We start from the raw sequence: 24,690 nt of genomic DNA, 5'->3' as shown, positions 1-24,690 counted from the left end.
GATTCAAAATCACATTATAGAAGACTCTTTCTCTGTGTTTATCTTTCTCTTTGCCCTGAGTGCAATTTATCAAACCTTTTTCTCTCTCATTTTTTAACCCCACTAAATTATATTATCTATGTTTTAACCTATTTACATATTATATGACTCCCCCAATTGTTTGGGGACCATATATGATACCCTTGCATGATTTAAAATAAAGGGATGGAGTTAGGGATACAGTAAGCATTAAGGAGCCTGCCCCAACCTTCAGTTTGGATCCTGAATCACTTCTATAACTCTAGATTTGCTTCCCTTCTATGCCAACAAAAAATACTGAGACATATTAAGAAAACCAACTTTACCTTTTTGCTAAACTAGACTTCTCTACCTGTTTCTGATTGGTTAGTGTTTGAACCTTAACTTGCTGTTATTTATTCTTGCCAAAATGATCAATTTTCCTTGGCTTAACCAACTTTCCTCCTTGGAGTCTTTCCTTACACCATTCTTATCACCTTATATGTCCTAAGCTCCTTTCTCTATCCATCAAAATTCCACTGACCCTTCAAGGTCCCCACCATATATCTTCATGGTGCTCTCCAATTTCTTACATAATAGCCTTTTGCCTCATAACAAGCCATTTGAGATGGGCAGGTACATACAGTCTCAATTTGCAGGTGAGAAAATTGACACAAACATTAAATAATCTGTTCAACATTTTAGTGACTTGCCTTAAAAGTACCACATATTTTCTGACTCTATCCTTACTATTACCCCTTACCATTCCCATCTGGATATACCTTCTGTTTCCTAAGAACTCAGCTCAAATATTGTCTCCTCTTCAAAGCCTTCCTTGACCTCTCTGAGAAGAGTTCAAGGGTTCTTTCACTCTATATCAGGGCTTATTTGGTAATATATTCATTATTCTATTACTCTAATTATTCATGTTCACCTCTGTCCCAACTGGACAGGATAATTTAAATTTTTTAGCTTTCAACATATCCACTATCATTTTGAATAATATCATTTTCAATAACATAATTGAGGCTGTTTAATATAACATAGGAGTTTATTAACTAGAAAATAAAAGAAATATATTAGAACAAATAAAACTTTCACAATTTTATTTGAATCTTGAGTAAATTCCTTCCCTATTATATTATACAAAGAGGAGGATGCTTATTAAAAATTCAAACTGCAAAAGGACTTTATAAGCACCCTGTTTTTTAGTGACTGTCTACCTGTGCCAACCACCGTACGGGAGCTTAGATTACACAGATGAATAAGACATAGTCTTTTGGTCTAAGGAGGTAGATGAAACACAAATACATAAAGTCTTAATTAAAATACAGTATTCTGGATGCCATAAATATTATGTATATATGTATATTCAATGGATAAAGATGACATAAAATAAGTTCTTTCAGGGAGATTTTGGAATATTCTAGAAAGTAGGTGATATTTGCCAGATAGAAACTCAGGTGTAAGAGGTTAACAAGGGCATTCTGTCAAGAACAAAAAAGAGTGAAGTTAAATGGTAGGTTCAGGGAATTACCAGAGCAATCTGGTGTGGTATTATTAACACTCTCCACTAAATACTTCCAGTCTCCTCCTGTGTAGGACTGCATGTCCCTGCTCCCTAGAAGTTGGATGTATCCATGCAGCTTGCTTTGGCCAGGGAAATGTGATTATAAGCTTAAAAAGCCAATGCATAATTTTTTACTATCTCTTTCCCTATGCCATTTAACTATTAATGCTTAAAGCTGGTGGCTGCTGTCTACCTAGGTCTCTGAGTTCAGAGAAAGAAACTGTTACTTTAAGCTTCTCTGCTTTTGGGGCTGCCCTTTCCTGATTGATCCATCTAATATGAGAGGAAGGTAGGAGAAAGAGCATTGGATCATAGAGAAGCCAGTCCTACTGGCAGCACGTAGAAAGGTCAGCCTATAAAATGACCATTTACCTAAAAGTGTTTGCACAAAATATTTGAATCAGTGAATTCATGTAAACATATTTTATGCTTTTTCAGTTAAATTCCACTTCTGACTAGCTGTTCTTATTTCCACAACTAACTCTGAAGCTGACAAATGTAATTTGAATCAAGAAATAGGTGTCTTCATAATCCATCTTTACTTAATCTCACAGATACATAATAACTGACTTATTCCCATCAGTGTTCCAGATGCAGAAAAAAGTATCCAGAGGCATCTGCCACCTTGATATATATTAGCTACACTTGGTGATTAGGACTGGATGCTAGTACATTTCTACTGCAAGAGGCATGGTACAAAGGAAAATGCTTACAATTTTGGAGGGGGACAGGCTTATGTATTAATTCCAGCATGGTGTAGTGCCTTCACACAGTACTGTCTTCATGGATTTTACCTCCCAGCTAAAACTGATTCATTTTAACAGGGGTTTGTAGAAATAATGTCTTAATCCAAGAGAGTGACTAAAATAGTGAGAACTTGACATCTCGTGATAGGCAAAAACAGGAGGACTTTGTGTTAGTAAGCACGTGAGCTTTGCTAACATACTACCTGAAAGGAGGAGCTAAGAAGATAGTATATACTGTATAGGTAAGTTTATAGGAAGAGAAAATGAGGTCTAAAAAGGTCTAGATGTGAAGGGGTATCCTAAGCTGTAAGCACGTAAGGCCAAGGGCCCATGAATAGGTTGGGATACACATCCTTAAGACACCAGAAACACTAAGAGGAAAACCAAAGGGAGAGGATGGGGAAAAAAGACAATGACTCTGGAGATAAACTTAGTTTCCTTCATAATGTTGTTTTTCCTAAGTAATTTGTGACATAGGCCAAAGGAAATGCCTCAAGTGTTTATACTTGGGATCTGCCCAAATATTGAGAGGAAAATCAAGTCCTTGTACAGTAAGAAATACAATAAATAAATTTTAAGTCTAATTTTGAAGACTAAATTTGTGGTTCATTATTAAAAAGTGTAAAAATGTATATGGGTCTCTAAAGTCTTTCTGAACTGAGACTCAGGCAAGTAGAATTTAGCTTGAGCCTGGCCATTGCATCCCTGGTGGACCTAGGAAGTCCCTTGATCTGTCACTGCCTCAGTTGCCTCGTGGGAAGATTAGCCTAAGTGACCTTAAATGTGCCTCCGTGAACTGTGATTCTGAGCACTGGTTACAAGCAGTTGTGGCTCTTATCTAGAGATTATTAGTCACTTACTGATGAAATCTCATGTCTATTTTTTTCCAACAGATATTATGGGAATTGCAGGTGATACATTATAAATATCAAACAAGGTTATAGAATGTTTCAAGTCCAGTCACCAGACAAAACTTATAAGGAGCCTAGCATATAGCAGTTTTGCAAGAGCAATGAAGGGTTCACACACCTTTTGCTTAATAATCAAAGATTTTTAAAGGAATGGTATGAGAAGGGACAAAGGCATACACAGCTAAGAACCTCAGGGCCTGGGTAGGAACTTGTCCCAGTGTGTGGAACAGTGTCCCTGTAACCTGGTTGGTACAACTTCAATCTCGATGGATTTTCCCCCAGTGGTAGACATTATCAGAATGTGAAGGCAACTATATTCAAGGGTAATTCATGTACTGTGTAGCCGGCTGACATTCACACTCATGGCAGGGGGCTCTGTAGTCACTCAGTGTGCACGTGCTCACTGTCATTAGAGGCAGCTGTTGCCTCTAAGAGCCCTGCAGACTCTTCCAACAGTCTCCAGGACAGTATTTTGGTGCAAACCTTAGTGTGTGCTTTCAGAGAATCATTAGCGAAAGGAGATAACCAGAAGTAAATAGAAAGCAGGTGGACTGGTACAAATGGTGTTGCAAAAGTACTTTTCAAGTCAATTACTGTAGGCTTTTTTTTTTTTGTACTTTTTAAGGGGATGGGATATCTAGGCTCCACTTATCTCTAAATAATAAAACTTTTCACTCCTAGCAACCACTTCCTGGAAAACAACCTGACAAAAAGATCAAAACAGTGAAAAGAGGTCTTTCGCATATTTAACAATGATAAGAGAGGTTTTAAGAGCAGAATCCTATAATAGCTTCAATCGTACGGCTATATCCACTATCTCCCAGATGAACAGCCAGGGTCAGGAATACCCTTGCTGAAAAAAAACATGTATTAACCTTTCTGTGATCACTGCATTCTGGATATGACTATCAACTACCTACAGACTTTTATGAGGAAACAATCATTGGATTTTATTGGCTGTAAAGTAAGCCCTATGCATTCACTGCACAATAATAAGACAAATTGCACTCATTTCCTTGCTTCTCCCTGTGCTATGCTGGGCAGTTTATATAATCTCAAAGGGCCTCTCAGTCCCCTTACTTGTAACATGAAGATGCTAACACCCACTCTGGGGGGCTGTTGTGAGAATTAAGTGAGTAATGCATGTGTATTGTTCAGGGAGAGGCCCACGAAGAAATTCAACAGATGTTAGCTCCTTGTCCCTTGCAGTTCATTTCTATCCAGAAGGCAGAGTGATCTCCTTAAGCTATAAATCAGATCATGTTACTCTCCAGCTTAAAACCGTTAATGGCTTCCCATTACCCTTAGGATAAAATTAAAAATTTGCAATCTTCCTTGGAAGGCCTCCTTGGCTCTACCTAAACTGTAGCTGCATCTTCAGCCAGTCTCCCACTGAGGTTTATGCTCTGGCCACAGCTGCCTTCTTTCAAGTCTTCAAATAAGCCAGACCTATCTCATGGCTCCTGCATGGTAGTAGTACAAGGGGAGAGTTGGGGGGCTTTATCTTTTATCTTTTAATATTCTATTCATCAAGCCCATCTTTTCTTTGATATGCACAATTGATATTTTAAAAATCTATGTAAAATGCTATGCAAAAACAGCTTGTAGCCCACCACTCAGAGTCAAATCGCTGCCTCTAAGGCCCTCCTAAATTGTAATTTGGGAACTGTCACTGCTTCTGCACGTGCTGTTCCCTCTGCCTGAAACCCTCACCTTTCCTCTTTGTTGCTGGTGAAATCTTACTCTTTAGGTCTCAGCTTAAATGTCACCAAGTCAAATATGCTTGCTTGTTAAGAACTCTCATAGCTCCTGTTCTTTTCTTTCAAGAAAATGGATAATCCTATGTGACTATTTCTCTCCTACTGGACTCTAAGGTTCATAAGGGCCAGGATAGCACGGCTGCTTCATTCAAGGCCGTAGTCTGACATAGAGAAGGGATGTGGGAAATGCTTTTTGCTGACGTTAAAGATTTACTAACTAATAAAGTCCACCCAAAGGTATAGCAGAAGGTCTGACCCTGACATGAAAAATTGAAGAGTATTACTCCAGCCATCCTGATGTCAAATTTTGAGGGTCCTTCTTGAGTCAACATGCAGGAGCAAAAGAGAAAGAAAATGCCTCCATCAAAGACTGCACCTTTGTACCCTGGGATCTTTCTACTTCCTCTTTAACTCACTTCCTTTCTTCCATCCTGTTCACTGCACTTCAGCAGATGGTTCTGCAGCAAAACTAAACTTTACGTAGAAAGAGGGATTTGAGAAGGAGGAAGTGCAGAGGCCACCAACTATGAACAGAAGAGAAAAGCCATGAGCACTGCCTCAAGGCATTCCCTCTCCCGAGCTCTCAGCAGAAAAGACCCTGCCAGGTATATCTTTGTACCTTGCTTCTTCTAGTCTGTGTCACATGTGCTTTGGATCATTTATCAATGAGCTAAGCTACCTGTTTTAGTTTCCTGAGTTGTGCTTTTGCATAGGTCTCTGAAGAGAAGTAGTAATATCCTTTTCTGTTTGGATTCCAGATTTGGCCCCATGTTTGTTTTAGTCATGACAGCACACTTTATAGCCTGCCACCTCTTCCGACAACTCAGGATGCTTTTATAGGAGACCCTGTCTTCCCTCCCTTCCTTCCATGATACTTAATGAAATGTCCCTAAGTGCCAAAGACAGTGCTAGGTACTATCCCTTCTGCATTCTCTGGCCTTGGCAGTCTATCTAGATTGACAGTCTCTCCTGCATTATCTTATCCATTTTGAGTCTTCGCTCCTATCTAGCTTTGAGTTTTCTTTAAGGTTCCTCTCCCCAGCCTGGTCTCACATCATCCTTTAGACTATCCCTGTTTGGAAACTCCCAATGTGGAAGGTAGGTCCTAGGGAAGTTCTTGGAGAGATTTCCATGTCTGTGTTTAAATATATATTACCACTTAACCACCCGGTCTGAGGCTCCTCTGAGTGAGGACCCGAGGCCCTTCCTCTGAAGTATGAGAACACAGTGGCATCTGCTTTGTCAGGGCCCTTTGTATTTTAAGTTTGCTCAGAATTTCTATCCTTCCATTAGTTGAGATGGCCACATATTCTGGTCTTTGTCTCCAAAATTCTACTGTGTGTCTTGCCTACTGAATAAGATAAACAGAATCAGAACAGTCATGGTGTCAATTATCTATTTTTTATACTGTATTTCATTTGCTTTCTTTGCCCCCTTCACTCCAACTTTCTATGGCAGTTTTCCCTCGCTACATTAAAAATAGCTTTCTGGAAACTTTCATGGAAATTCTTGTGTATAATAGTGTGAATTTAAGAAATCATCTTCCAGGCAGATATCTTTAAGTTTTATCTTTACAGAGTTTAAGGTTTTGGCATTCAGCTGCTTAAACCCCTATAAAGAAATTTCATCCCATAGTGTCTTTGTCTCCTCTAAAAATCACACCCCAGAAGATCTGTCTGTTCCACCCATAAGTGAGCCCTGCCCTGTCCCGATGTTCCAAACCCTCCCCTTTGGGTTCTAACAGTCACCTCAATTCTCAGGGCACATTCCTCCTCTGCTCCTATTTACAGAAACTACCCACTTGAGTCCTAATCTTGCAAAACCAAGCAAACTGCCCAGGAGATGAGAATGGGGAGAGACCATAGTCTGTAGCCTGTGGTTTTATTTAGTTAGCAAAGACTAACTTCAGAAAGGTGTCGGTGCTTCTAGTCACACATTTTCTACACTTTGGCACAACCCCTCATCTTGCAGGAGTGTCAGTAGGGAGAAAAGAGGCTAAGAAATCTCTCCATACTGTGCCTAAACACCATGGATTCAGATGTATTATGTCTAGTCCAAAAAAGTACAGAAGTGTAGAATCATAGAGGTGAGAAGGCAGGGACTTGAGAAATATAGCCCACTCCCCTATCTGTTCGTGAACCCCTCTAACATTCCTCAAATTGGCCATCCAGCCACAGTTTAAAAAAAAAGATTTTTAAAATAATAATGAGCCTAATTCTAAAACCCTAATCAGTATTTCTCAAAGAATGCTTTGCAGACAGCCTGCATCAGAATCACCTGGGTGCTACTGATGGGTCCTTGGGCTCTACCCTAGTTGGACAGAATCCTAGACTCTGGGGGCAGGGTGCAGGGGGAGTCTGTACCCCCAGGTGTTTCTTGTGCATGCTAAAGTCTGAGACCCTGCATTCTAACAGGGATCTGCCGAGGCAGATTTACCGGGGCTGGAGAAAGTCTTTTTGTGCCTTGAGTGGAGCAGTTCGTGCCTGCAGGCATTTTCACAAGAATGTGGTAAAACAGCTGCTACAAACCTACCCTCAACATTTTTTTCCACATCACACTCAGGGCAGCCAAGAGCGGTTATGAAGCTGGCAGATGCATAGGTTTCTACTTCCCGATGAAGATGAAGAAAAGAAGCCATTCCCTGTACCAAGGAGAGGGAGACTGAGCAGAATATTAACATCGCACTTAGTGCTGGTGAAATCATGTTCCAGGCCCTCTGGCAGTACATCTAGGCAACCATACTAAGGGAAAAGGTTTGAACATTAATGACAGTCTGGAGAAACTGTGATTTATAAGGAAGCATAAGTAAATGCATCTAGGCCATGTGGAGCATATTATAGTCAGTTTGTTCAAAAAACCAGAACACAGGACACGAAAAGGAAAACTATGAAAGTAATTTAGCTACAATTCAAAGTATAGTACAACAAGCCTTAATAGTTTAACCATTTCAACAAAACAGCGTATTTTTAGAACAAGGAGGGCAGTGCAGCTCTCCCTATGGAGGAGGCCCGTGTTGAGCATTCCAGAAAACCACGGAGCCTCTGAGCTCAGTATACAAGGGTCGGCTGTGTTGAAAATGCAAGAGCCAGAAATGACACATACCAAGCAGATGACCAAAAACTGACCAAAAGCTAACCAAGAGAGAACAGAGAAATCCATTCTTCTTTCTCCTAGAGAGGAAAAAGTGTCACACTGCACCTCTCTTAACCTCCTTCCACCTCCCTCCCTGAAGAAAGAGCATTAGACTAGGAATCAGAAAACCTAGATTCTAATCCTGGCTCTGCTACTCTATGATTTTAACCACCAAATTTAATATTCCCAGCTCTTCATTTCTTCACCTAGATGTAATAGGATGTCTTGACTAGAATGTACTTTAAAATTTGTGAACTTTTTTGTGTGTGTTTTTGGTTTCTACAAATAAACATTCGTCTTTCATGTGAACTGTTTCTTTGTTTTAGGAAGAAAATAAACAGAATGGTTTCTTTTAGTTACACAAAAAAAGAGCAAGTACCGTTAACCTGAATGGGACGTTAAACACTATGGTTTGGTAAGGGAAATGGCTGATTGTGTAGCCTTGGGCTAGATTTCTATCTCCCAGTCCCCTGTGTGAGTGTGTGTGTTCACGTTTACTTGTATTTCAGTGGTAGGGAAAGAAAACATTTTTCTTGGAAGCATATAAACAGAATAGGGAACACACAGAGAATGCTGCTTCTCCCTTCTGTTGAGACAAGTTTTTGTTTAAAGGTGATAGAGGAAGAAATTCTATTTTGAGAGACACTGGGTGCTAGCAGTGGGGGTCTTGGAGACCAGTTGACTGTAGAGGGGGGCTTTCTCCCACCTTCCATGGCTCTGCTGGGTAAAGGCAGAATTAGGAGTGGCATCCCTGACATGCATCATGCTTAACAGTCTTTAGCAGTAGTGGCAGCAGTTTTCTTAAGGAAGCTTCAGTTGCAGTGGACATTGGCAAGAGGGAACCCAAGTAGGAGAGGAGAGACTTGATGTGTCTCTCCATGTGAGGCACCCCTGTCGGTGACTCTCAGAAAATAACAGGGAGAAGATTTTCAAGTTGGTAGGAGTAGTGTGTGAAGTACAGCTATCATACAAGAGTTGTATTGGTGGCATTCGAGGTAAGCTTTGTATAGGCTCAGCAGCGCTGCTCAATATACACTGGCTGGCCTGCTGTGCAGAGCTGCCTGAAGAGAATTAGGGCCTGGGGACAGGATTATTTGACACCCAGATATGATGGTTTTGCTCATCTTACATAACTTGCTTGCCTCTGGGAATCTGGGGAGCCAACATATAAATCCTGTGATCCTCCCATCGTCGTAGGATTAACTCCTCCTTAAATTCTACTAGTTGCTGCCTTGTTACTTCCTCTGTTATAGCCCATTTAGTAGTGAATGGAATGACCTGTGGCCCTTTCCTCCACTAGAGGGCAGAGGCTTGTCTTATGGAAGCCTCTATCTCCTGGTACAATGCCTCACTCCTACCAGGCACGCAATAAATAAACCCAGGTCTTAGAGACCTAGATTTGCAGTTCAGTGCTATGTTATCCCAAACAAATTACTAACCTCTCTAAGATCCAGCTTCTTTATTTTAAAATGTTGATAATAATGCTTGTGCCATGAGGTTGATTTAATAATCAAATGAAATAATGGTCATCTTGTGTCTGGCACACAATAAATGCATAATGATACCTTGTTATTAACGATCAGAGTTTGTTGAATTGAATATGGTTCAGGGGAAGAATCACCAAGAGCTATGGCTATCACACTAGAAGAAAGGAATGAATGTTTTTCAACTCATCCACTCCTTCGAGGGCCTTCTATGGGCTAGGCACTGTGCTCAGGCACTGGAGATAGAATAATATCAACATGGCCCCTGTATTCCTGAACGCGAAGTAGAGTCACTTTATTTTCCTATGTTGGTATCCGACCAACACTTGGACCATTAGAGAAGAAATATAATTGACTTTCTTATCCACATAACCAACAATTTAACCACCTATATCACACCAAATCAGCAGCATTATGTCCCAAATGTCCAATATTTAAAGTGGAAGCCAATCTTAATCCTTAGTTCGGAAATAATCATTAATATTGTGAGAACATGTCCATTTTCTCAAAAGCCATGTCCCTACCTTCCATCCTCTCAAAGCTACCACAGATATTATATATTTTACTTTTAAATAAACTGCTTTAAAATTTATTTTCCGAAAGATTTTCTTGTCAGTCATGTTCTTTGAGCATTATTAATAAAATAGCACTATTGCCATTCACGAGCCTTCTACACATATATCTTATCTAAATGAAAACAAAGGACTTTACTCCTCTGGTGAAACTCTTTATGGCCCCTGAAACTTTGATCTACCCACCATAAACTGGAAACGCACTTTGCTATGATGTTATGTAGTGCTTATCCTTACCCACATCTTTAAACCATTTAATCCTAAGATTGTGAAAAATTAATGAGAGTAATAGAATTGACTTATTAAAACTGTGTCCAGTGAGAAGTTTTTTAAAAAAAATCTATATTTTAGTGGGTTACCATGGCATTTCAGACAATGGTACTTCCATTCTTATTTTTCCTTATGTACTGATTCTTTAAAAATGATCTTTTGAATGAGACCAAATGTGACTCCAACAGTAGTTAGATGAAATTCTGAAGTTATGTTCCCCCCAAGGGAATAGTTTCTTCCAGGGATGCTGTCACAATATTAGAAAGATCAATGTCAAAGCACCGAACGACTCCTCACTAAGATGCCATCTGAAGAAAGCCTTGATTTTCAGAAAAATTTCCCATCCTTTTAGTCTGAATTTCTGACTCATGTTAAGAGAGTCGACTGGCATTAGTCTGAAGATATTGAAGGGAAAGTTCATGTCAGCTTTTGCCCATTCACACACTGTATTCCTGAACAGAGATATGGTCACTGGAGGTCCAAGGCAACTCGACCCCTTGGAGGATGTGGCTGTCGGAGCATGTTGTGTTTCCCATTAGAGAAGGTTCTAACGGGCCCTAAAAAGGGTTGGCTGAAAGTTCTCACCAAGGTTGTTCCACACATTTGGACATGTGTAGGAGGCATGTTGGTTGTCACAGTGACTGGGCAGGTGGGCTGGCAGGGGATATCCTTTTGGAATTTAGTGAGTGGAGACCAGGGATGCTAAAATATCCTGCCATGTATAATACCATTTTATAAAACAAAGAATTGTCCTGCCCCAAATGCCACTTTCATCCCTTTTTTGAGAAATAAGTTTTCTTCCAATAGGAACTGTGGAAAACTGGGCTGGGCTTATTGAAACAGAGAATGCTACAAAGGTGGGGAAGAAACCACCTGCCTCTCACAGATTTTGGTAAGCATGCTATTAGGAACTCTTCTAAGCAATGCAAACAGTTAGCCCATTTCTTTTATCCCAGCCCTCCTCAGGAGAGGGGAACAATGTTGGCAGCCCCTCAAATGATGTATTTGATGGACACAAGAAGATAGATCAATCATGCATGTGGAAATCCCCACCATTAGAGTCATTTCTATGCATTTAGATATTGTCTCTAAAAAAAGGAGAGTAAAATGTAAATATGTTACTCAAAAGGATAAAATTAGAACATACTTTAGCATGGATTAATTTACCAGATTAGCTAGTTGGCATTTTGGCAACTAGTCCTTAAGAAAATAGATTATAAGCAAGTGATTTTGATACAGGCGTATTAAAAGAAGGAATTGGAATGCAGAGAATTTCCAGAGCGCAGCCGTGAGACCTCTGAGAGATCAGGAGAGGCTATTGGGTGCCTCAAATAGAGATCAAAACATAGAAGACAGCTAAACACTTTTGCCCATATTCTACCCATACTGGTGCTGCTATAAGCTTTCTGAAAAGAAATATTTCAATGCCAAAATAACCTTATTTGAGGGCAGAAACAGTATCTTTTCTTTGCTTAATTCCACAGTGCTTTGTACAATGAACACAATAAAATTTGACACTTAAGGAATAAAAAATAATGTGTCTTAGATTGGCTTGCTGGAAAGCTATCAAATTCCAGGTTCAAGAAAATATACACCCACACAAAGTTTTGTTTTGTGTTTTAAGTTCACAGTACAATTTTTATGAACCTGAGCATACAAGCTGCTTTCTTTAAGCATGAGGAATGCTTCCAGGTGATTCAGAGCAAATTGAAACTGGATAAAAGTGAAGTGGACTTTAAACTCCACATCAGCACTCTATATTTGAAAAGATTAGGCCACTTTCTCTTATTTTATGTAGAATCACAAATTTTAAGATCTGAAACAATGTAAATGAAAATAATCCTGTTGAAATAATAAATGACCGCGGTTTACCCTGGAAGTTGGTGTTTTTCTCAAGTAAGACAATAATAGTAATAATAACAAGAAGTTATTCTTAAAATTCTTAAAATGTATTCTTAAAATGTTATAATACAAATGTAAATAAGACATGAGTATTTTGTTTTATTTAACATATTACATCTCAAATGTTCTTAAAGTACACTCTCGAAGTAGCTCTTAAGCCCCGTGTTAAAAAATCTATTGCTATAGCTTATTGTAAACCCAAAATATATACCTGGAAGTCTTGAAAAATATGCTCTTGAATTCTGTACATGTGAGAAAATTGTAAAGAAGACCCTTGATTGAGTGCAGAGTATCAGCACTGCCAACTGTCACTCTCCTTAATGTTTTTAGTTTTAAAGGTACACATTTGGATCCAGGGACACAGCCTATACAGTCTTTCCACAAATTAAATAAAGGTGCCTGTTTTAAGGGGCAGATGAAGTCTCCCCCACCTGGCAGAGAATGAATTTTGATAAGTGAAATTGGGTCTGGATTTCAGTTCCCCTAGCTGTTCCATCAAGTGTCTGCATAACACTCACACTAAAAATCTGTCTGTGGCTGCCCTACTCACATCTCATAGTCTTAAGTCTTCTCACCTCTAAGGTCCATCTGCATTTTCTGTTAATCTTCATTTTTGCCTAGACTCTTTGTTGACCCCTTAGTATTCTTTTTCTGTCTCCTGTCCATTCCTTCCTACACTCACCTCTCCCCCATCCTGCTTTCTTAGGGAGAGACTTCCACAGAGCCAGAGGAGACTGATGACATTTGATGTCAGGAACTGTGGTATTTCACCTGGGGGTTTCCAGCACCTGGCATGTAGGTGGCATGATGTACCCCATTCATGTTTGATGGATGAATAAATGAACACATATGAGGGTATCTCACTAGTTAAGCAATCCAAGTTCCCATCATTTGATTAGTAGAAAATCCAATATTAAAACCCTGAAAAGAGGTAATTTCTATACCTGTGGAAGGATTTCAACTTCCACATTGGCTCCCCTTGACTCCTCTTCCAGACAACCTCCCCCATCAGACTAGTCCTAATACTAACCTGTGAAGAAAAAATTTTAGTCAAACCTGCTGGGGGCAAAAATCCTACTTAATATTTTTAAACTTAAGAAATTATGTTTGGTTTATCTGCCTGTTGAGAATATCTGGACTGCATTATGGCAATAATGCATTAGTGCCTCACTGCATTAGTGGTAACAATGAAATGTTGACTGCGAGGTTTCCTCTTCAATTCTCTGGGGCCAATTGAAAATGTTTTACACATTTAAAATTAGCTTTCATTCAATTTCAAAATGTTTCTCCTATCTCAAACACATATCAATTTCTTTCTGTTTGAGTTTAGTGTTAGTAACAAAATAACTTAAAATGTCTGTAGACCAGATGGAACAATGATAATAACAACAGAATAATATAGGGATACTTTTACACGTGTTATACTGAAAGAAGAAAAATGAATATTTCAGAATTTCATTTTTCTGACAGTGGTAAATTCCAGTATTCAGGGCTCTGAGCCCCATGTACTTTCTCTGTTTGGGAACTGTACTAATGGGGTTGACTCAAAAGTACATCATGATCATTAAAAGATTTTCTTCTGAATCTACTTTACTGTTAATACAAACCTGCCTCCATATGCTCTAGTGTCAAGAAGTCATTGGTTATGAGTGATGTCATTTAATAAATATAGAAGAAATAATAGAAACAGAAAATTACCATTTGGCAGTCATCACTATAATAATTTATTTAGGGAGGTGTGTGTGTTTGTATGTGTGTGTATGTGTGTAAAGAGAGAGAGAGAAAGACTGCAAATGTAGCAAAATGTTAACAACTGTTGAATTTAGGTGAAGAGTATATGGGTACTCTTTTATTTTTCATTCAACTCTTTTATAGGTTTGAAAATAATAAGTTTGAAGAGAAGGTAGTTGATTAGAAATTTTATATGGAGCTTGGGACTGTGAACTAGGGCCCAAAATACGAAATTTGGTCTATAAAATGCTTTTTTAAAAAAAAAAACCCGCTAAACCGAGGATAATATAACAAGGTGACAAGCCTGAGTCACTGGGCCTCTAAGTTTTGGGTGAAATTGAGAGATATGCCGTCTTGAAAACAGAATCAAATTTTGTTTTCATTTATTCATTCAGCAAACGATTTTTGAATCCCTATCATATGCCGATATGTTCTTTGTGCTGCAGAAACAGCTGTCAACAAAACAGAAAGGTCCTGCTCTTAGCTCACAGTGCATGGAGGTAGAAACATCAACAAACACATAAACAAAGAAATGAACAAACTAATTTTAGAGAATGGTAACCATGGAGAACATCAAACATGATGTGATAGTGGGTGACCAAGGTGGAGGAGTGTTACCTCTGACTGCAGGCTTCTTTGAGCTGGCAACATTAAACTGAGGCCTGGGATGACACAAAGGACATGCCACACAAAGAACTCTCAAGGCAGAGGGAGAGCAAATGAGAGACATACACAAGCTTAGTGTATTTCAGTAGCTGCAATAAGGTGAGTGTGGCCAGAGCAAGGAAGAGAGAGGAAGAGGCCCAATAGGGAGTTGTGCAACAGGAAGCCTCTGGAGGATTTTCGGTGGGGGAGTCAAGTGACCTGATGGGCTTGCTGGGTGGAGAATGTGATGAAGAGGGCAAAAAGTGGAATTACGAACACGAGTTAGAAAGCTATTGCTGAGGTCCCAGGTGAGAGATGATAGTGGAGTAGACTCAGGTCCCAGGGATGGAAATGGAGAAAGGTGGACAGACATTTTGAAGTATGAGTCAGTATGGATCGGATATTAGAGGAAAAGAAGAATAAAGATGAACAATATAAATGAAATATCCAAACCAATTTCAAGGCTTGATCAATGAAAGGTACAGTCATGACTATTTTACTTCTACTAGAAAAATGAATTGGATTTGAAGAGCTGATATTTTATCTTTACAGGAGTGATCCCCTGGGGGACAGGTCTAAGCAGAGCAGAAAAGGCTGAACTACAGTAGACATCCTGCAAGGAATCCTATGAGCTAGGCTGACCTCTGCCTTTCCCAGTCCTTGACGGTGCTGAGAAAAGGATGGAGGACCCAGGGAGATAGTGCAAAATCCTCCATCACATTGGTCCACCTGTCTCATTTTGATACCTCACTGACATGAAGAGCTGTTTGATATTTTGAATTTCCAAAGAGATTATGTTATTTCTCTAATTTTTTCCATTTAAATGTACAGATTTTTCCAGAAACTGGCAGGCTTCCCAGATTCTGGAAATCAAGATTTTTGAGTATCTCAGCAATAACTTTTGGATACTAGCTTTGCCCACAGAACTTGTTTATGACACATCATCATATTTTACCCTATTATGAGATGGCATGTTTCCATTTCCTTACGCATTTAAAAGGGGAGAGGGTGGGAGGAGTAATTAGTAGTTCCGAGCAATAATAACAAAATGTGTTTTGCTATGGCTTCATTTTGAAATCCCTAAATGTATGATTGCAAATTAATATAATGCAAGAGAAGCTTTATTTGTTTGATCAAAAATCTAACTAAGAAACATTCTAAATAGAAAAGACTGATTATCCTATTTTTAAAATCCTGAACCATTCTCTCTTACTTTATAGCACTCAAGTTTTAAGTTTGGTTATGGTGGAGCTGATAGAGATTGTATTTAGAAGTCCATATTTTAAGGTTCAGTTTGCTTATTCAATTATTGATCAATGAAAGATTCCAAATGACAAGGGAATCCTATGGTCTGGTATATTTCAGAGTCTATGTCTTTCTATAAAGTTAAGACCACATAATTGGCAGAATTTTAAGGACTCATTAACTCTTTATTATTAGTAGTATCACTATTGTTATTTTATAACAGCGTTTTTGAGATATAATTTACATACCATATAATTCTCCTATTTAAAGTGTGTAATTCAGTTTTTTAGCATATGTCACAGAATTGTGCAACCACCACCCCAATCAACTTTAGAATATTGTCAACACCCCCAAAGGAAACTCAATTACCCCTAACATTCCCTAGGCCCTCATTATGGATTTTTTTTCAATTTTTTATTGTGGTAAAATACACATAACATAAAATTTGTCATCTTAACTATTTTTAAATGTACAGTTCAGTGGTATTAAGTGGTACTGTTAGGCATCCATCACTACGTATCCACTCCAGAGTTTTTTTTCACCTGTGAAACTAAAACTCTATATCCATTTGGCAATAACCCTCCATTCCCCCCTTACCCCATCCCCTAGCAACCACAATTCCGTTTTCTGCCTTTATGATTTTGACTTCCTTAAGTACCTCATGTAAGTGAAATACAACATTTGTCCTTTTGTGGCTGGCTTATTTCCGTTAATGTAACATCCTCAAATTTCATCTACATTGTAGCATATGTCAGAATTTCCTTTCTTTTTAAAGTTGACTGATGAAGGACTTATTGTGTCATTTGCTATTTGTTTTCTACATGCTTTCTGGCTTTTGGTCCCCATTTTCTGCATTTCTGTCATCTTTTGTGTTTAGTTTTTTTTGTAGTGAAATGTTTAACTTCCTTCCTCATTTTCTTTTGTGTATATTCTGTATCATTTTATTTATAGTTACCATGGGAATTACACTTAATATTCCAAAGTTATAACACTCAAATTTGATTTATGCCTCTTAACTTCAATAACATATAGAAGTTCTGCTCTTGGGCTTCCCTGGTGGTGCAGTGGTTAAAAATCCACCTGCTAATGTAAGGGACACAGGTTTGAGCCCTGGTCTGGGAAGATCCCACATTGCCGCAGAACAACTAAGCCCATGCGCCACAACTACTGAGCCTGTGCTCTGGAGCCCATGAGCCACAACTACTGAGCCCACGTGCCACACCTACTGAAGCCTGCATGCCTAGAGCCCGTGCTCTGCAACAAGAGAAGCCACCGCAATGAGAAGCCTGCGTGCTGCAACGAAGAGTAGCCCCTGCTCACCACAGCTAGAGAAAGCCTGCACGCAGCAAGGAAGACCTAACACAGCCAATTAATTAATTAATTAATTTTTTTAAAAAAGCAGCTCTGCTCCTTTGCATCTCCATTCCTACTGCTTTTAGTTGTTGATGTCACAAAATTACATCTTTTTACATTGTGTGTCCAAACCATAAAATAATTTGTAAGTTATTAGTCTCTTGAACAATGCAGAAAAAAGGGGAGTTACAAACATTGTAGCAAAAACACTAGCTTTTATAATTGCCCATGTGTTTACCTTTATTGAGATCTTTATTTCTTCACATCGCTTCAAGTTACTGCCTAGTGTTCCTTCATTTCAATCTGCAGAACTCCCTAGAGCATTTCTTGCAGGACAGGTCCAGTGGTCATGAACTCCCTCAGCTTTTGATTATCTGGGAATGTCTTAATTTCTCCCTCACTTTTGAAGGACAGTTTTGCCAGATATAGGAGTCTTGGTTGACTTTGTTTTTTCTTTTATAACGTTGAATATATTAGCCCACTGCCTTCTGGCTCCAAAGTTTCTGATGAGAAATCTGCTAGTAATCTGACTGAGGATCCCTTTTATGTGATAAGTTGCTTCTCTCTTGCTGCTTTCAAGAATCTCTTTGCCTTTGGTATTTGACAATTTGATTACAGTGTGTCTCAGTGTGTGCTTCTTTTTTTTTTTTTTTTTTAAACATCTTTATTGAAGTATAATTGCCTTACAGTGGTGTGTTGGCTTCTGCTTTATAACAAAGTGGATCAGTTATACACATACAGTATGTTCCCATATCTCTTCCCTCTTGCATCTCCCTCCCTCCCACCCTCCCCATCCCACCCCTCTAGGTGGTCACAAAGCACCGAGCTGATCTCCCTGTGCTATGTGGCTGCTTCCCACTAGCTATCTATTTTACATTTGGTAGTGTATATATGTCCATGACACTCTCTTACCCTGTCACACCTCACCCCTCCCCCTCCCCATATCCTCAAGTCCATTCTCTCGTAGGTCTGTGTCTTTATTCCCGTCTTGCCACTAGGTTCTTCATGGCCTTTTTTTTTTTTTTTCCTTAGATTCCGTATATATGTGTTAGCATACTGTATTTGTTTTTCTCTTTCTGACTTACTTCACTCTGTATGACAGACTCTAACTCCATCCACCTCATTACAAATACCTCCATTTCATTTCTTTTTATGGCTGAGTAAAATTCCATTGTATATATGTGCCACATCTTCTTTATCCATTCATCTGTTGATGGACATTTAGGTTGCTTCCATGTCCTGGCTATTGTAAATAGAGCTGCAGTGAACATTTTGGTACATGACTCTTTTTGAACTATGGTTTTCTCAGGGTATATGCCCAGTAGTGGGATTGCTGGGTCGTATGGTAGTTCTATTTGTAGTTTTTTAAGGAACCTCCGTACTGTTCTCCATAGTGGCTGTATCAATTTACATTCCCACCAACAGTGCAAGAGTGTTCCCTTTCCTCCACACCCTCTCCAGCATTTATTGTTTCTAGATTTTTTGATGATGGCCATTCTGATCGGTGTGAGATGATATCTCATTGTAGTTTTGATTTGCATTTCTCTAATGATTAATGATGTTGAGCATTCTTTCATGTGTCTGTTGGCAATCTGTATATCTTCTTTGGAGAAATGTCTATTTAGGTCTTCTGCCCATTTTTGGATTGGGTTGCTCGTTTTTTTGTTATTGAGCTGCATGAGCTGCTTGTAAATCTTGGAGATTAATCCTTTGTCAGTTGCTTCATTTGCAAATATTTTCTCCCATTCTGAGGGTTGTCTTTTGGTCTTGTTTATGGTTTCCTTTGCTGTGCAAAAGCTTTTAAGTTTCATTAGATCCCATTTGTTTATTTGTGTTCTTATTTCCATTTCTCTGGGAGCTGGGTCAAAAAGAATCTTACTGTGATGTATGTCATAGAGTGTTCTGCCTATGTTTTCCTCTAAGAGTTTGATAGTGTCTGGCCTTACACTTAGGTGTTTAATCCATTTTGAGTTTATTTTTGTGCATGGTGTCAGGGAGTGTTCTAATTTCATACTTTTACATGTATCTGTCCAATTTTCCCAGCACCACTTATTGAAGAGGCTGTCTTTTCTCCACTGTATATGCTTGCCTCCTTTATCAAAGATAAGGTGACCATATGTGCGTGGGTTTATCTCTGGGCTTTCTATCCTGTTCCATTGATCTATATTTCTGTTTTTGTGCCAGTACCAAACTGTCTTGATTACTGTAGCTTTGTAATATAGTCTGAAGTCAGGGAGCCTGATTCCCCCAGCTCCGTTTTTCGTCCTCAAGATTGCTTTGGCTATTCGGGGTCTTTTGTGTTTCCATACAAATTGTGAAATTTTTTGTTCTAGTTCTGTGAAAAATGCCAGTGGTAGTTTGATAGGGATTGCATTGAATCTGTAGATTGCTTTGGGTAGTAGAGTCATTTTCACAATGTTGATTCTTCCAATCCAGGAACATGGTATATCTCTCCATCTATTTGTATCATCTTTAATTTCTTTCATCAGTGTCTTATAATTTTCTGCATACAGGTCTTTTGTCTCCTTAGGTAGGTTTATTCCTAGATATTTTATTCTTTTTGTTGCAATGGTAAACGGGAGTGTTTTCTTAATTTCACTTTCAGATTTTCCGTCATTAGTGTATAGAAATGCAAGAGATTTCTGTGCATTAATTTTTTATCCTGCTACTTTACCAAATTCATTGATTAGCTCTAGGAGTTTTCTGGTAGCATCTTTAGGATTCTCTATGTATAGTATCATGTCATCTGCAAATAGTGACAGCTTTACTTCTTCTTTTCCGATTTGGATTCCTTTTATTTCTTTGTCTTCTCTGATTGCTGTGGCTAACATTTCCAAAACTATGTTGAATAATAGTGGTGAGAGTGGGCAACCTTGTCTTGTTCCTGATCTTAGTGGAAATGGTTTCAGTTTTTCACCATTGAGGACGATGTTGGCTGTGGGTTTGTCATATATGGCCTTTATTATGTTGAGGAAAGTTCCCTCTATGCCTACTTTCTGCAGGGCTTTTATCATAAATGGGTGTTGAATTTTGTCGAAAGCTTTCTCTGCATCTATTGAGATGATCATATGGTTTTTCTCCTTCAATTTGTTAATATGGTGTATCACATTGATTGATTTGCGTGTATTGAAGAATCCTTGCATTCCTGGGATAAACCCCACTTGATCATGGTGTATGATCCTTTTAATGTGCTGTTGGATTCTGTTTGCTAGTATTTTGTTGAGGATTTTTTTTTTTTTTTAAACATCTTTATTGAAGTACAATTGCCTTACAGTGGTGTGTTAGCTTCTGCTCCATAACAAAGTTAATCAGCTATACATATACAATATGTTCCCATTTCTCTTCCCTCTTGCATCTCCCTCCCTCCCACCCTCCCCATCCCACCCCTCTAGGTGGTCACAAAGCACCGAGCTGATCTCCCTGTGCTATGCGGCTGCTTCCCACTAGCTATCTATTTTACATTTGGTAGTGTATATATGTCCATGACACTCTCTCACCCTGTCACATCTCACCCCACCCCCTCCCCATATCCTCAAGTCCATTCTCTAGTAGGTCTGTGTCTTTATTCCCGTCTTGCCACTAGGTTCTTCATGGCTTTTTTTCCCCTTAGATTCCGTATATATGTGTTAGCATACTGTATTTGTTTTTCTCTTTCTGACTTACTTCACTCTGTATGACAGACTCTAACTCCATCCACCTCATTACAAATACCTCCATTTCATTTCTTTTTATGGCTGAGTAATATTCCATTGTATATATGTGCCACATCTTCTTTATCCATTCATCTGTCGATGGACATTTAGGTTGCTTCCATGTCCTGGCTATTGTAAATAGAGCTGCAATGAACATTTTGGTACATGACTCTTTTTGAACTATGGTTTTCTCAGGGTATATACCCAGTAGTGGGATTGCTGGATCGTATGGTAGTTCTATTTGTAGTTTTTTAAGGAACCTCCATACTGTTCTCCATAGTGGCTGTATCAATTTACATTCCCACCAACAGTGCAAGAGAGTTCCCTTTCCTCCACACCCTCTCCAGCATTTATTGTTTCTAGAGTTTTTGATGATGGCCATTCTGACTGGTGTGAGATGATATCTCATTGTAGTTTTGATTTGCATTTCTCTAATGATTAAGGATGTTGAGCATTCTTTCATGTGTCTGTAGGCCATCTGTATATCTTCTTTGGAGAAATGACTATTTAGGTCTTCTGCCCATTTTTGGATTGGGTTGTTCGTTTTTTTGTTATTGAGCTGCATGAGCTGCTTGTAAATCTTGGAGATTAATCCTTTGTCAGTTGCTTCATTTGCAAATATTTTCTCCCATTCTGATGGTTGTCTTTTGGTCTTGTTTATGGTTTCCTTTGCTGTGCAAAAGCTTTTAAGTTTCATTAGGTCCCATTTGTTTATTTGTGTTCTTATTTCCATTTCTCTGGGAGCTGGGTCAAAAAGAATCTTGCTGTGATGTATGTCATAGAGTGTTCTGCCTATGTTTTCCTCTAAGAGTTTGATAGTGTCTGGTCTTACACTTAGGTCTTTAATCCATTTTGAGTTTACTTTTGTGCATGGTGTCAGGGAGTGTTCTAATTTCATACTTTTACATGTATCTGTCCAATTTTCCCAGCACCACTTATTGAAGAGGCTGTCTTTTCTCCACTGTATATGCTTGCCTCCTTTATCAAAGATAAGGTGACCATATGTGCGTGGGTTTATCTCTGGGCTTTCTATCCTGTTCCATTGATCTATGTTTCTGTTTTTGTGCCAGTACCAAACTGTCTTGATTACTGTAGCTTTGTAATATAGTCTGAAGTCAGGGAGCCTGATTCCCCCAGCTCCATTTTTCGTCCTCAAGACTGCTTTGGCTATTCGGGGTCTTTTGTGTTTCCATACAAATTGTGAAATTTTTTGTTCTAGTTCTGTGAAAAATGCCAGTGGTAGTTTGATAGGGATTGCATTGAATCTGTAGATTGCTTTGGGTAGTAGAGTCATTTTCACAATGTTGATTCTTCCAATCCAGGAACATGGTATATCTTTCCATCTATTTGTATCATCTTTAATTTCTTTCATCAGTGTCTTATAATTTTCTGCATACAGGTCTTTTGTCTCCTTAGGTAGGTTTATTCCTAGATATTTTATTCTTTTTGTTGCAATGGTAAACGGGAGTGTTTTCTTAATTTCACTTTCAGATTTTTCATCATTAGTGTATAGAAATGCAAGAGATTTCTGTGCATTAATTTTGTATCCTGCTACTTTACCAAATTCATTGATTAGCTCTAGGAGTTTTCTGGTAGCATCTTTAGGATTCTCTATGTATAGTATCATGTCATCTGCAAACAGTGACAGCTTTACTTCTTCTTTTCCGATTTGGATTCCTTTTATTTCTTTGTCTTCTCTGATTGCTGTGGCTAACACTTCCAAAACTATGTTGAATAATAGTGGTGAGAGTGGGCAACCTTGTCTTGTTCCTGATCTTAGTGGAAATGGTTTCAGTTTTTCACCATTGAGGACGATGTTGGCTGTGGGTTTGTCATATATGGCCTTTATTATGTTGAGGAAAGTTCCCTCTATGCCTACTTTCTGCAGGGCTTTTATCATAAATGGGTGTTGAATTTTGTCGAAAGCTTTCTCTGCATCTATTGAGATGATCATATGATTTTTCTCCTTCAATTTGTTAATATGGTGTATCACATTGATTGATTTACGTATATTGAAGAATCCTTGCATTCCTGGGATAAACCCCACTTGATCATGGTGTATGATCCTTTTAATGTGCTGTTGGATTCTGTTTGCGAGTATTTTGTTGAGGATTTCTGCATCTATGTTCATCAGTGATATTGGCCTGTAGTTCTCTTTCTTTGTGACATCTTTGTCTGGTTTTGGTATCAGGGTGATGGTGGCCTCGTAGAATGAGTTTGGGAGTGTTCCTCCCTCTGCAATATTTTGGAAGAGTTTGAGAAGGATAGGTGTTAGCTCTTCTCTAAATGTTTGATAGAATTCACCTGTGAAGCCATCTGGTCCTGGGCTTTTGTTTGTTGGAAGGTTTTTAATCACAGTTTCAATTTCAGTGCTTGTGATTGGTCTGTTCATATTTTCTATTTCTTCCTGGTTCAGTCTCGGCAGTTTGTGCATTTCTAAGAATCTGTCCATTTCTTCCAGGTTGTCCATTTTATTGGCATAGAGTTGCTTGTAGTAATCTCTCATGATCTTTTGTATTTCTGCAGTGTCAGTGGTTACTTCTCCTTTTTCATTTCTAATTCTATTGATCTGAGTCTTCTCCCTTTTTCTCTTGATGAGTCTGGCTAATGGTTTATCAATTTTGTTTATCTTCTCAAAGAACCAGCTTTTAGTTTCATTGATTTTTGCTATTGTTTCCTTCATTTCTTTTTCATTTATTTCTGACCTGATCTTTATAATTTCTTTCCTTCTGCTGGCTTTGGGGTTTTTTTGTTCTTCTTTCTCTAATTGCTTTAGGTGCAAGGTTAGGTTGTTTATTCGAGATGTTTCCTGTTTCTTGAGGTAGGCTTGTATTGCTATAAACTTCCCTCTTAGCACTGCTTTTGCTGCGTCCCATAGGTTTTGGGTCGTCGTATCTCCATTGTCATTTGTTTCTAGGTATTTTTTGATTTCCCCTTTGATTTCTTCAGTGATCACTTCGTTATTAAGTAGTGTATTGTGTAGCCTCCACGTGTTTGTATTTTTTACAGATCTTTTCCTGTAATTGATATCTAGTCTCATAGCGTTGTGGTCGGAAAAGATACTTGATACGATTTCAATTTTCTTAAATTTACCAAGGCTTGATTTGTGACCCAAGATATGATCTGTCCTGGAGAATGTTCCATGAGCACTTGAGAAAAATGTGTATTCTGTTGTTTTTGGGTGGAATGTCCTATAAATATCAATTAAGTCCATCTTGTTTAATGTATCATTTAAAGCTTGTGTTTCCTTATTTATTTTCATTTTGGATGATCTGTCCATTGGTGAAAGTGGGGTGTTAAAGTCCCCTACTATGATTGTGTTGCTGTCGATTTCCCCTTTTATGGCTGTTAGTATTTGCCTTATGTATTGAGGTGCTCCTATGTTGGGTGCATAAATATTTACAATTGTTATACCTTCCTCTTGGATCGATCCCTTGATCATTATAGAGTGTCCTTCTTTGTCTCTTGTAATAGTCTTTATTTTAAAGTCTATTTTGTCTGATATGAGAATTGCTACTCCAGCTTTCTTTTGATTTCCATTTGCATGGAATATCTTTTTCCATCCCCTCACTTTCAGTCTGTATGTGTCTCTAGGTCTGAAGTGGGTCTCTTGTAGACAGCATATATATGGGTCTTGTTTTTGTATCCATTCAGCCAGCCTGTGTCTTTTGGTGGGAGCA

General features: G+C 38.7%; 1 long non-coding RNA gene across 1 annotated transcript in view; it reads left to right on the top strand.

Moving 5' to 3' along the window:
* The window catches only part of LOC118898493, a 158,464-nt gene that overhangs the window by 6,910 nt on the left and 126,864 nt on the right, over positions 1-24,690 (top strand). The gene's annotated exons all lie outside the window — the stretch shown is intronic.

The sequence above is a fragment of the Balaenoptera musculus genome, chromosome 7, assembly GCF_009873245.2.
Source record: "Balaenoptera musculus isolate JJ_BM4_2016_0621 chromosome 7, mBalMus1.pri.v3, whole genome shotgun sequence".
Lineage (NCBI taxonomy): Eukaryota > Metazoa > Chordata > Mammalia > Artiodactyla > Balaenopteridae > Balaenoptera > Balaenoptera musculus.
The sequence above is the reverse complement of the archived record's forward strand: the minus strand, read 5'-3'. Positions and strand labels throughout refer to the sequence as shown.